General features: G+C 43.5%; 1 pseudogene; it reads right to left on the minus strand.

Moving 5' to 3' along the window:
- Nucleotides 1-574: 574 nt before the first annotated feature.
- Nucleotides 575-12,037, minus strand: LOC147725130 (uncharacterized; annotated as a pseudogene).
- Nucleotides 12,038-13,482: the final 1,445 nt, after the last annotated feature.

The following is a 13,482-nucleotide window of genomic DNA, read 5'->3' on the forward strand; positions in this document are numbered from 1 at the left end:
AAAACCTGCTCTATTATTAAGTTAGTTGCTGCACTATTGCTGCACTGCTCCCGCACTCGCTAAGGTATTTGCAAAGAACTATGCGAAGCCCATCGCTCTGCCTATTGAAACCTCCTCAATCAACAGATATTCATTAAGAATAAAACAATGGAAAGTAGTTCATTGCTGTTTATAGGAGAAGTACAGATGTTGTAGACGAGAATCCGCAGCACAAGATTCACATGCTTGCATCTTCTGCCACCTGCTGGCGTGATTCTGGAATTCGACATCAGTCAAAAGAAGTAAGATTACAATGATAATCTAAGGAAACCGAGAGCGGGCCTGGGTTGCTAAAAGAAAGTTGCTCGCCGCTTCAATGTACAATGAACACTTGTTGAAATAGAATCCGTGCTTGGCACAAATTTTATTTAATGTATGCTTTTTGGGGTTCACCGTGGCGATACAGGAGCACGTCCCTCGGATGTTTTTTGTATGCTTTAAACACGCAACACACGCTACATCCGCAACACCATACGCCCAATATTCTTGTAATGTGTGCATTTTGGATTACAAATTAGGAACAAGCAATTTAGGTTTATCGAAGCACAGGCTTTACAAATGCTGCATTGTCTTTTAATCCATCATTGCAGATGCAGTGGAAATATGCGCGCATTTCTTTGATTCTGCTCTTGTTTTTTGGGTTGGCTAGGTTTGTTGGTATTACAATCTACAAATAAGCGGGGGATATTATGTTACATGATGCAGTGCTACATTTTCTTTAAGTCTGTGTAGGTATTACAGATTAAAATGTTTTGGGATATGTTATGTAATGCTGCCTTCATTTGAATAAATTATATCTGTGTTTGCAAGTTTGTCCAACTTATCGCGACACCAACATCACAGACGCCTGACTTCATTTGACGCCATAATGCTGCACCATACTGACTATCGCACAAAACTTGACAATGATAAGCGAGGCTCACGGTTCACGGACCACGTGCTTTAGTTTTAACGAACACTTCTAAAATCGGGTCCTCTTACGATTTGTGCTTCATAAGCGGTAACTCTGGCGAACCACGCAGTACAAATGCTATAGGTGTCACATGTGCGAAAGTTAAAACTATTGGCATTGTAAATGACAAAGCTATTAATTTCGCTATTTTCAAAACCAATACATAAATAAAAAAATTGTCATTTACAATAAAAATAGCTCAAACTTTCCTAATGCGAGACCTATTGCATTGCAAATGCTTGTTTGAATATTGATTTGTCCTAGAAATCATGACGTTTTCAAAGAACTACCATACTCTTGGGGTTCTTTGGTGACGTTATGATGTCCGACTTTACGTCAAACCAGGCACCTTCAAGGTATAAATATGCCCACACACAGTGGTTTGGAGCAGTTTGACTATCTACTTTCCCAACGCATCTCGCTACAGCAATTGCCGAAGGAAGCCGACCCTCCAGCTGACGCCCTGTCAGAGAGGCTGCCTTTCTCTCACTGAGAATCCAGCTCCAGTTTTTCCAAGGTTCCCTTTGCTGGGTGTTGGGAAATCGAGACAGAGATACCAGACCTCCTTCATTCTAAACCAAGGTACGGAGCTGATTAGACCCTAAGAGAAATCTTAGATAGATTCTTGGCAAAGAAACTAAACCTATGCTACTCCACACTTAGGGCTAGATGTAGGTAATTGTAAATTACTGATTCGAAAATACCGTATTTTACCGATTCGGTATTTTCGAATCGGTAATTGCTATGTAGATAAAATTTCGGTAAAAAATACAGAATCTGTAAGATTCGGTATTTACCGAATCGGTATTTACCGATTGGGTAATTGCCATTCATTCCTATGGGCCTGGAGGCCCATAGGGATGAATGTCAATTACCGAATCGGTAAATACAAATTCTGTAAAATAGGGAAATAGTCAAGGGTGACAGGGTGTCACTTTGACACCCTGTTGCACCCCTGAATAGTGCTGGTGTGCACATGTGGCATATATACATGCCCTCAGGGAATGTATGTCTGTCACATGGCACAGGAGTAAATGCACAGATTTGCATTTACTGAGGAATGCCTTATTTACCACCAACCAATAGTTGGTGGTAAATAACGAATCCTTAAAGCACAAAAGCACTCTTTCAAGCGCTTCCTACATCTCTTTTACGGATTCGTTAAATACCGAATCTGTAAATGATGATTCGGTAAATATACCACCTACAAAGGAAAAGTCTATTACCGGTCGGTAACGGCCGATTTCGTCCGTTACCGACCGGTAATAGCCTACCTACATCTGGCCCCAAGTTCTTCCCTCATATTAGACTTAGGTTAGGTACATCAGGGTAGGCGTATTTTAGAAGCACCAGTTGAGTACTTTTAGTCTTTGGTTTTTATGTATGTATTTTATGGCTTAGAAACCATACCATGCTTTTACAGTATTATTTTATAATACTCTTCTTGCTGTACGCATTATATGCTACATTGAGCGAAATGTCAGAAACAGCAAAAACTTTTCCCTCATGGATTTTGTCCAAACCACTTCTATCCGGTATTAGACCTTCCCAGTATTACGATTGTAGCAGTTCATTTCTTCTATTTGAGAAAGAAGACTGTTCAACAAATAATTTTATTGAAAACGCCCATCTCTCTATTTCTCTGCACCTCTGATGAAATGAAGCATGCACAATTGACTGAGTGAAATATTTACATATTTGTTTCCTCGACTCTGAAGATACGTTTTATTTTGGGGAAACAAAGTTGTCATGTTTATGCGGTAGTCAGAAACTAATCCCTTCTTGTGTATTCGAGAAAGTTTCTAGTGACCTCTGAGCTAGCTGGCACTCACAATTAAGTATAATATATTTGATAGAGACCTCGTCGACTTAAGTCCTACGTCACATCTATAGGATATATTATTCCAATGCGCAGAGCCTATTGGGAATGTAGGAACTAAACTACATAACAAGGAGGGTAGAGCGATAGATGCAGGCAATGCCTCCTCCTTTTTTATTTGATTGCCTGTCTAGTCTTACGATTTTATAATTGGGTGGGACTAAGAGGGCTAGGCAGGGTGATGAGGATTCGTTGAGCCAAGATTCTGTCAAGATCGCTAAGTCTGATTTATTGCTCAGGATGAGATCAGCGACATTCGAGGTGTGCTTTACTGCCGAACAGCAGTTAATTAGGAGGCCGGCTAGATGGGGGTTGAAGTGTGTGTCGTGGGTAGGGGCAGAGATAGGTACTATTGCTATGTTGCTTTTGACCACTCCTCTATTGCGGAGGGTAGAGGGTCTATTGGGGATGGCTGCAACCGTGCAGATAGGGTGTTCATCATTCAGGTCTAAAGGGCAAGGGGTCGTCAGGGCAGATTCGTGGCTAGAGAGGAGGGCTGCAACTTCCTCTGTGAGGTTTAGAGGACTAGGCGTGATAGGGGTAGGATTGTAGGTAAGGAGGAGGGCAGGACTTCCTCCTCCGAGAGGTGGCAGGGCAGCTTGCGGGTGCACAGGTGTCTCAGGGATAGCGGTAATGGGTGAAGGAAGGGCTCGGAGCAAGGGGGGAGGGTAGAGTTCTGCGAGAGCTTGAGATTCGAGAAAGAGAGTTTGGCAAGGTGCAGGAGGTTCTTTAGACCCAGAATGGTGTTGTGGAATCACAGGTTTAGTTCAGTCCTCCTGGGGTGGAGAGTATCAACATCCCTATAAGAGGGAAGCACTTGTGGGCAGGGTGCCGATAGAATGGGCGTGATTCTGACGGGGTGAGCAGGTAGCCTAGTGGTGTGGCTAGGACGACCACTGTTCTGAGCCCTTGCAGGAGTTTCAATAACCATATGGGCGGGATGATTTTGCGGGCAGGAGGTTCTGAGTTTTATGGACGCTTCTGTTGGCATGTACTGGTAGCATGGTAGTAGGCCTATGACTGCTAGAGGCGTGAGCCGTAGGGGGAGTTTCAATAGCCATAGGAGGGGGGAGCTAGCAGGACTGAGTTTGGTGGTATAGGCACACAGTTGTTAGTATGCGCTGATGGCATGGTAGTGGGGCTAGGTCGACCCGTGCCCTGATCTCCAGCATGGGAGGTTTGTGAAAGGCTTGGCACCCTCGGCGGATTTTGCAAGAGGTGTTGCGGGGGGAAGCATGGACAGAGGAGGGTCTTGCACATATTTTTTAAGGCAGGTTAAGAAGTCAGCGAATTTAGTGAGGTCTCTGGGAGGGGTGATGGGATATGAATTCGATAATCACATATTATTGGCCTAATATATACAATATAACCGTATAACTGTATGATTAGCATTGTATTGTTTTGTTGTATTAATGTAGTGTAAGATAATTCAGGCTAGCTCACCTAGGCCTATTGATATGACCGAAACCCTTCTGTTTCGTTTCTCTATGTACAAATACTGCTTCCCTGAAATCACGTGATTAAGCTTTCTGCATGAAACCACAATGGCTGGCTTAACTGTCTGCTCCACTTGCTAACTTGTAGCTCAGGGAAACTCAAGGTCACACCTGTCCTTCTTGTGGGATGCGCACATTCTAGCAGAGCCCGTTCCTGTACTCCCCGGGCTACAGATAGACAGGGAGGCACCTTACTGACCTGCCCCCGGAATAGCTTAGGCCTAGGCTACTTGCAATCAATTGTGCCTTATATGGATATTCCTGCTGGCTCACTGACAAGTTGTATCTTTCCTAGTAAGGCGACTTCGTGAGGTGTATAAAACGTATATATGCCTTGTATCATCTGTATGTATTCAGTCTCCTCTGCGCACCTCCGAGGGTCGTGTAGACTGAGGCTCCTCTGTCAGGGCTTGTATTTGTTGAATAAACGATTGAACTTTCTCCATTGCCGACTGAATTCTCATTAATGATATTGGTATATGGGCTATTGGTGAGTATGGTCCATTAGTATTAATTTTGAATCCTTCAGTTGGCGACTCCGCCGGGACTCCGCGATAGGGTCGTCCCCTCCTGTAAACAGGAGTGAAGGGACAAGGAGGAGTTCTGGCCAAGTGGGTGGACGGAAAGAGGATCCTTATTTGAAACACCCGTTTGTGGTATGAAAACAAACAACTCCACTCTCGAGCCCAGTATCTCTCCCAGCTGCTGAAGACCCTACGCCGGAGTCCAACTGGCTTAACCCGAGAGAAGAACAGACTGTGTCAGTCTGTCTAGGTGTCGGCAGTGGAGAATTCGCAATCGACCTGAGTGCACCAGGTGAGTGACTTTGTGATTGGATTGGATAAGAAATACTCGGAAGAAGTGTTTTTCTTCGGTAACAGTTAACTGTTTTTGATGGTGGCCGGACCACGAGGGAATTTGAGGGTCTGACGTTGCAGCGAAGTGGCTGTACGGGTTGATACCTCACGGACTTGTTTTATGAAAACTTGAGACTACACCTGGTGCCTTAGCGGTGTACGGCGTTACTGGCTCGGCCGAATCCTCTTCGGGAAAGCCCTGGGAGCAACTGGGTAAGCTAGGGTTCTGGAGCTACGTGCCCTGACGCCCGGCCCAACCAGAACAGGACCATGGGATGGCCTGTAAGAGGGTTCGCAGTTCGCCTGCCTGGTGACTGTTTCTTTTGTTGTTGAATTTTGTTGGTCCGGAATTCTTTTGAATCGTTCCCTGAACAAGAGTCGACGGGCTCTGTTCGTTTAGTTTTTGAAGACGTCATTTGTATAGAATAAATACTGAGGGGTTATTGCTTTGCACTGTTTTACAGCACTTTATTGTAACAATTGGAAGAAAGTGAGAGAGTGGGTGATGAGAAGGACGCGTCCGAATATGAATGGGTTTTGAAGTTTGTGAATAGAATTGTGTGATTATTATCATAATGCCTTGTTTTAGCAAAATATGTTTTGGGTGCTGCTGTCGGCGAGGAACACGGCTCAAAGAAAGACAACCTGCCCCTCCCGAAGGCAGTCCCTGTTTCGATATGTTTGTAAAACATGGTCTGCAGCCAATTTTATTTAATACCCTTTGGCACAAGTACACCAAAGATAATTCTGATTTACAATGGCCTCTCACGGGGTCTTTTGATGAGAAAAAGATTAATTATATACAAAACAAATTGTTTATGAAGAAAAGCCGTCAGTCGATGTTTGATTCCTTGAACCTATGGTTAAAGGAGGCAAAAAGACGACGGATTAGAGAAGAGAAGTTGGGAAAGATTAAATCAGTACAGACAATCACTCAGAAGGCCGTGGCATACGATAAGGGGAAGGTGGAAGAAAACATTGAACGGATGGATAGACAGTTTCGTTTAGAAACAGACAAAAGTTATGGGGTTCGACCAGAGACAGGAGACGAGTTAGAAGATTTATTGGAAGCTCGACCACCTCCCCCTTATGCCCCTCAGGGCTTGTACCCAGCTGTGCTTTTGGTACGAGCTGACCAATTGGGAGCCGCATCGGCCGTTAAAACACCGGTGGGAACGATTGTCACGGCCCCAACTGACGGATCAGGACATAATATTTTACTTTCCCCTCCCTCTCTTCGACAAACTACCTCACCCTTGATATCCCTTCAGCCGGACGTGGCTGTCCCTTCTCCTTTGCACCCTGTGTTTCTCTCCCCTCCGATTCAGACCGATTTAGATCTCAGAAATGCAGTTGGTTTAGATACCACGCCCAAACGACCTCTATCTGACTTGAGTGATCAACGAGCTTATACTCGGTCGTTGTTAGGAACGGAAGAAAGGAGAGCCATAATAGTTCAGGCATCCCAGTGGATGCGGATTGCTATTTACACTTTGGAGGACATTTGGAGCACCATGAAAGATTTCGAACCAGTTGCACAACAGCTGGCCTTAGAGAGCATAGCGATCCGACTAATTTCACTATGGGAACAGTGCTTTGAGGAAGGACTCCCTCCTCAAATACTGCGTGATATAAGGGATCGAGCTCATAAATTTCACTTACAAACTGATGAAGTATATCAAAATGTAGCAACGCTTTTGCATTATCGGGAACGGATGCACCGAAAGAGCGCCGAGTGGGGAGCACAGCACCCCATGAGAGAAGTGCATCCTCTCTTTTTCCCTGAAGTACCTGAAATAAGGGATAACGGTGGCCAAGTAACTAGGGCCCGAGTGGACGCTAGGCTTCAGGAACAATGGGTCTATACCCCTTGGAAACGAAGCGAGGTCCTCACCCGAAAAGCTCAGCTCCCTGACCCCCTTAAAAATCCTACTGCTTACTATAAGGAATTGACCGAGGCCGCCAATTCCGCTATTATGACCAGAGCTGATATTGAGTTATTTTTTGGTCTCCTGATCCCAGTAGACATCTGGAGACAGATACATGATACGCACCATGTTCCCGAATTAGGAGGAACATGGGATCAATTAAAGAATTGGGATAAGGAACGGAAGCCTGGTGAGAAACCTAGGGATGAAGTTTTAGCAGTACCAGATAAAATTCTTACGTTCATGATGACTCTTCTCCCTCCTAGAAAAGTCGATTGGGATAAATTAACAGCGTGTAAACAAAAGAAAGATGAAAGTGTGTCAGATTTCTTTACTAGGTTTGAAAAGGTTTTTATAGATTTTAGTGGACAGGACCTCTCCACGGAAGAGGGGACACGGTTATTTGTGAATAGATTTGTTACAAATTTGCTCCCAGAAGTTATGTTCCGTCTCCAATCGGCTGAGAGTACGTGGACTACGGCTGCTCCGTCCATAATTCTCAGCATGGCCCAATATTATGAACATCGAGAAAATGAGAGCAAAGAAAAGTTGGAGAAGAAGACTAAGGACATAAAAACTAGACTGCTGCTGCAGCAAGTCAGTAGAGGACAAACGTCAGCGCTAGGAGTGTGAGGCTCGTTTCAGAGGGGTACAGTAGCAGGAAGAGGTAGAGGAGGTCCCCCGAACATTGGGATAAATCAATGTTCCTATTGTAAGCAGGAAGGACATTGGAGGGCGGATTGCCCTCTGTTGCTGGCAAGGAAAGGTCCTAGTAGAGGACGGGGAAGGGGTCGAGGAAATATCGACCGAAATAGTATGCAAAGAGAGGATTCGCAACATGAGGGTTCTCGAAAGAATTATTTTGATGACCCCCAGAATAGACAGTACTACAACGAGACTTATAAGGATGAAAAGCATGATGGACAGGATTATGCATGAGACAGCCATGGACAGAGCGGGGGCTAAATTACAGTACCAGTCGACCAGGAGGGACCTTATGTACAAGGAGAACTGTTGGGTACATCGGGAACATTTCTAGTGGATACTGGGGCAATGAATAGTTCAGTTGCCCATACACTGGTCCCAGGGGCTGCTCTGTCTGGCCAAAAAAATGTATCAGTACGATTCTCTGGAATACCGGTGGTAAGCCCTGTTTCAAAAACCTCTGCCTTTTACCAGAGGCCCCGTTTCCATGCATACGCCTATTCTCTTGACTTCTAATTGTGGCGAAAACCTTTTGGGTTTAGACATTTTGAAGAAATTAAATGCATGTATTTATTGTTCCCCTGATGGTGTTTTTCTGACTATGCAGAAACCACCTGTGAAAGTAGCTCAATACTTTGCTAAAAATGAAACCTTCCCCCCTGAGTTCTCTACAATTCCCCAGACACTGCGGGCCACAGGGGACACTGATGTTGGTCTGTTAATAATAGCCCCCGTGTCAATAACCTTGAAACCTAATGCCCAGCTTCCCCGCATTCCTCAGTATAAGATTTCACCGGAAGGTGAACAGGCCTTGTTGCACATTATTCGTGACCTCATTAAAAGAGGTGTAGTAGAAGAGACAGCTGCTAACGTTTGTAACAGCCCGATTCTACCGATTCTGAAGAAGACACCGATTGATGGTGCTCCAGATTATAAGAATACATATCGTTTTGTGATTGACCTCCGGGCGATCAACAAAATAGTGGTCCCACAATACCCATTGGTACCAGATATTACTGCAATTCTTACAATGATTCCCCCTATGGCTAAATATTTTTCAGTAATTGACCTAAAGAATGCTTTCTTTAGCATCCCGATTCATCCTGATAGTAGACATATCTTCGGATTCTCATTAGCTGACCGAAGCTTTAGATTTGCACGCGCACCTCAAGGCTATACAGAAAGTCCTAGCATATATAGCCAGGCCTTGAAGGCAGTTCTTGATGAATTAATCTTGCCAGCAGGGAATGCGATCATCCAGTATGTGGATGACATGTTGGTGGCCTCCGATACAGAGGAAGGCTGTAAAGAAGCAACAGTGAAATTGTTGAAACATTTGGCTGATAAAGGAAATAAAGTCTCCCTTTCCAAATTCCAATATTGTCGACAGGAAGTGACCTACCTTGGCCACTTACTGTCGAAAGCGGGGAGACGTTTGACTCCAGAACGAATTGTAGCGGGAATTCCGTTCTCCTACAGAACTGTGCATAGAGATTTGGAACCTCAGTGAATTAGGATGGCCCAAAACTCACCTCAGTACCCAAAATCCCCTTACCAAGCTAGCTACAGTGTCTCATTGGTCATAACAAACTCCCAATGCTTAGACAGACAAGACCATGAACTTAGAATACCTCAGGTATTGTGGAACACATGAACACTCTTTCGCTCTATAATCATTTCAAACCAGAACGCGGAGTAAATGAGGACACGTGCATATTTGAAATATTTATTTACTAATGCCGGGTTCTCAAATGCAGTATCTTATATAATACAAGCAAACATATTATAAGAAACAAAGTTATCAGCATAGTTACTAGAAAGCGAACAGTGACAGCATACTACGATGCTGTAATGAGTAGGAATTAGAAACACCTATTTCTCACCCTCCCTAATTAGCATAGGCTATTATATCTATGAAGGTCTCTTTTGAGTTTTAGCAGGGCGGGCCCATACCTCAAAATCTCAGTGGCAGAGGATCACATCATCTTCCACCAGCTCTCTGCATGCGAAGCACCATCAAGTGTGTGGGTGTGCTCTGTGCAAAGCAATATAAAATCCACATAAAGCAAGATTCTGGCAACAGCTGCATTTATGTTATGGCTAGAGAGGTGCAAAGATCAGACCTTACAACAACACTGTGTTGAGTTATCCTTGAAGGTTTTCAGCACTCACTGTGCAGACAGTGTACCGACAGTGTACCAAGCAAAGCTGATATCAGAGTAATAACATATTATTCTCAAGTAAATCACAACGCTCTTCTAGGTTGAAAGCTACAATAACAATTATGTGTCGTGTGCAAAATGAAGCAAAAGGAAAAATGGCGTTTAAACGTTTAATAAGCTCATGCTAACTTAACACAGTATGTAGGAACGAAGCAACTATATGACACCCCCCAATGATCCAAGCACGGTCAAAGTAAGGTAAGGCCAGAAAAAGGGGCATAACATGAAAGCAGAGTCCAACTTGAACGAGCTAACTTCACTTTCAAAAGCAGATGCGATCACTTCACATCGGTTAGATTAAAAAGTTATAAACATTAAAATGTAGGGCCCACTTATATACGACGCACTAGGCCGGGGTTTAAAAAAAATACTCGTCTCTTAACTGAAAAGAGCCCTCATAACTAATAAAAACTGCAATCAGGAACGTACTATCAGCAAAAAGTTCCAAAGTCTTCTCAGGACAGTACTGAATATGCAAAATATGCAGCAACAGCCTCCAGTATGAAATCACTGTCATCATCCGAAAACAGTTCAGCCATCCAATTTAATAGTGGGAAAGAGCACACGTGCTCATCCAGCACCGGAGTGTCTAGCAACATCAGAGGACAACTCGGTGAGTTTTCAATACAGCTCTGTGCCAAGAAATCTTGTGCTGCTGCGAGTATATTCCACGGACCCATTAGTCCATGCATCGCTGCCAAGGCCATAATCCTTTCGCCAGAACAAACCAACTCGTGAGCCACTACGGGACCCATCAGATGATTAAAGTCGACGTCAGGAGACACCGTCTTGCAGAGACACAAATCAATGGCCCAGTCGAAATCGCAGCTCAGGCAATGAAACACAGGCTGGACACATGGCAGGAGGGGCTGAGCGGCTCCTAGCGCAGGACGGGCATCCATTTTGAATAAAACAAAATACCACCAGAACTCCTGCAGCCAACGCCAGCAAAACAGGGAAGCCACCAAACAGGCTTGAAAATATAGAATGGAAGAACGCAGGGATCACTCCAAATATTTTTTTGAAGTAAGTCACGAGACCACTACTAACTATTTTAAAAAAGTGTACGAGACCAGTTGTAGAGGAGGCATTAAAGATTTGATGAACCAGCTCGCTAAAATGTAATGGCAAATCAGTATTTAAAAGTGCTTGCACCTCTGTGCGCGTGTTAGCTATGTGAAGGACAAATGTTTCTCGGGCCGAACTCAGGACCACCTCTTTTTGAGACAAAAGGGCTCTTATTCTACTCATACCATTGAACTCTGCTTTCAAGGTTGGGATGCGCGGCCAGATGGAAACCGCTGAATTCCCATGTGTAGGAGGATACAGAACGTTTTTGCAACACACCACACGTTCTGATACGGTTACCACATAAGCGATACCAATAATTAACCCACAACATTCATCGTTATTCAACAGTAAATAACTACCATTCGCCAGTAAAGTGAACGTGGGAACTATCTTGGGAACCGGAGTACCTTTTAAAACACAGGCTAAATTCGTCCGGTCCTGGTTACAAGAACCATGCAACTGAATGTGTCTGCATATCAATGAATGATCAGGTGACTCTGTGCACTCCTCCCCATTAAGATAAACTTCTTTGTCGTCTTTCATGCATCGATAAGTAAATGGGAGCGATCATGCTTCATGGAGAAATGAGCTACCTAGCGGTTCATATCTGCCTATTGCAATATATTGCATACAATTAGTAAATTTGTACAAAGCAAAAGGTAATGTGATTAACCCGTGGATAAGCCACGTTGCAGAAGTGGCTTCAGCTACAGAAAATGGTAACGATTCCAACCTCTCAATGTGTAACATGGAAAAAGATGCATCACGCATTGAAAGAATCCGCTGCTGTTCAGTCAGGTTAAAAGGGGCAAAGAGATAGGACACGGTTATGTAATTCCAAGGCACCCGACCAGCCTTAAGGGTCTGTAAGGTCCACGCAAATTGCATAATGGAACGTAATTGATTTTGACCAAGGTACAACACAGACACTTCATCATGTACAATATCAACAACTGAAGACACAATATTATTCAATGTGTAAATTCGGGAAGAATGCATGTTAATACTGTTATCCACAACTGCAAGCACCTTTTCCAAATAAGCTTGATCAATTGCTCTAAGACGTTTAGCAGCCTAAATTTGTGAAGCTTTCCAGATTTCATTGTAAATCGCATAGACCCATCTTTTTGATCTACCACTAGCTGGGCCTTTTATGAAATCATTCCAATCTACATCATCAGTCAGCTTGGAAAGATGTAATTTAACAGCATATAAAGTAGAATGTTGTAACCAATTCTGACACAATTTGCCCACTGAGTATGTGGTGACAGAATGCTCACTATCAAACCGGGGATCAGGCCTGACCTGTGAAAATCCGTCAGCTAAACCCAGAAAGCGACGTTTGCAAGAATCTGAGCATATGTGCCACATCAGCCAATCCTTTGAATCCAAACTGGAAATATTAAAGGATGAATTGTGCAATAGTGTTTGCAATTCTCGAATCGAAAACTGTGTAACATTATTCCAACCAGAATACTCCTCTAAATCAGGGATAGTAGGTGTATTTAATTTTTTAGCAGTAGCCAATCCAAAGCATGTTGTTTGTAAAACAATGGAATTTAAAAACAACATATGATTTGGGATGAGACATGCACGGTGCAAAGCCTCAGTGCCTTGTACCTGCCAACTTTTAGAACTCCAAACTGATTTAAGGTCAATGGTTTCCTTCCATAGCTCGTAGCCCTCAACAGCTAACTGATCTAGAAAGGACTTCGAATACAACAATTTTGTATCGGTAAGTCTAACTTTGCACATGGACTTCTGTGTCATTTTGAAATAAAACGACTCAGGACTTGATTGATTAAAGTCGGTAAAATATGTGTACCTTTTCAAAAATGTACTAGAGCTGCCTTGCAAAGGGGCTGGGCAATGTTCCCACTGCGTGTAATTTACAGTAACCCTTCTGGAACTCGTTTTATGAATAAAATGGTTGCCAAAATGTTGAAAGCAATACAAATCACCATAATTAGCAGAATCTAAATATAAATCCTCAGCATCAAAGGCAGCATAGTATTTCAAATCAGAGAACAGCGCTTCTACGGCTTGGATATCCCAATCATCAGAACGAATGTTTGGTTCACCACATCACCCATGTTCACTCTGAGGACATTAGGGACATTAACTACTTCAGTAGGGCCATGGATTTGAAATTTAACCGCATCCCACACAATCCCATCAAGAACAGGCCAAGCAGTGATGTTTACAAAAGTCAAGTCTCTCTTCAGTCTGTGGGTTGAATGCGATGAGGAAAGTGGGGCCAAAGTTCCATTAAGATGCCGAATGCATGTTCTCTCCTCGACATAGTGTCCATTGATAAGACGGAAAAAATAAAA

The sequence above is a fragment of the Lissotriton vulgaris genome, chromosome 4_1 (genome assembly GCF_964263255.1).
Source record: "Lissotriton vulgaris chromosome 4_1, aLisVul1.2, whole genome shotgun sequence".
In the NCBI taxonomy this organism is placed as follows: Eukaryota; Metazoa; Chordata; class Amphibia; order Caudata; family Salamandridae; genus Lissotriton; species Lissotriton vulgaris.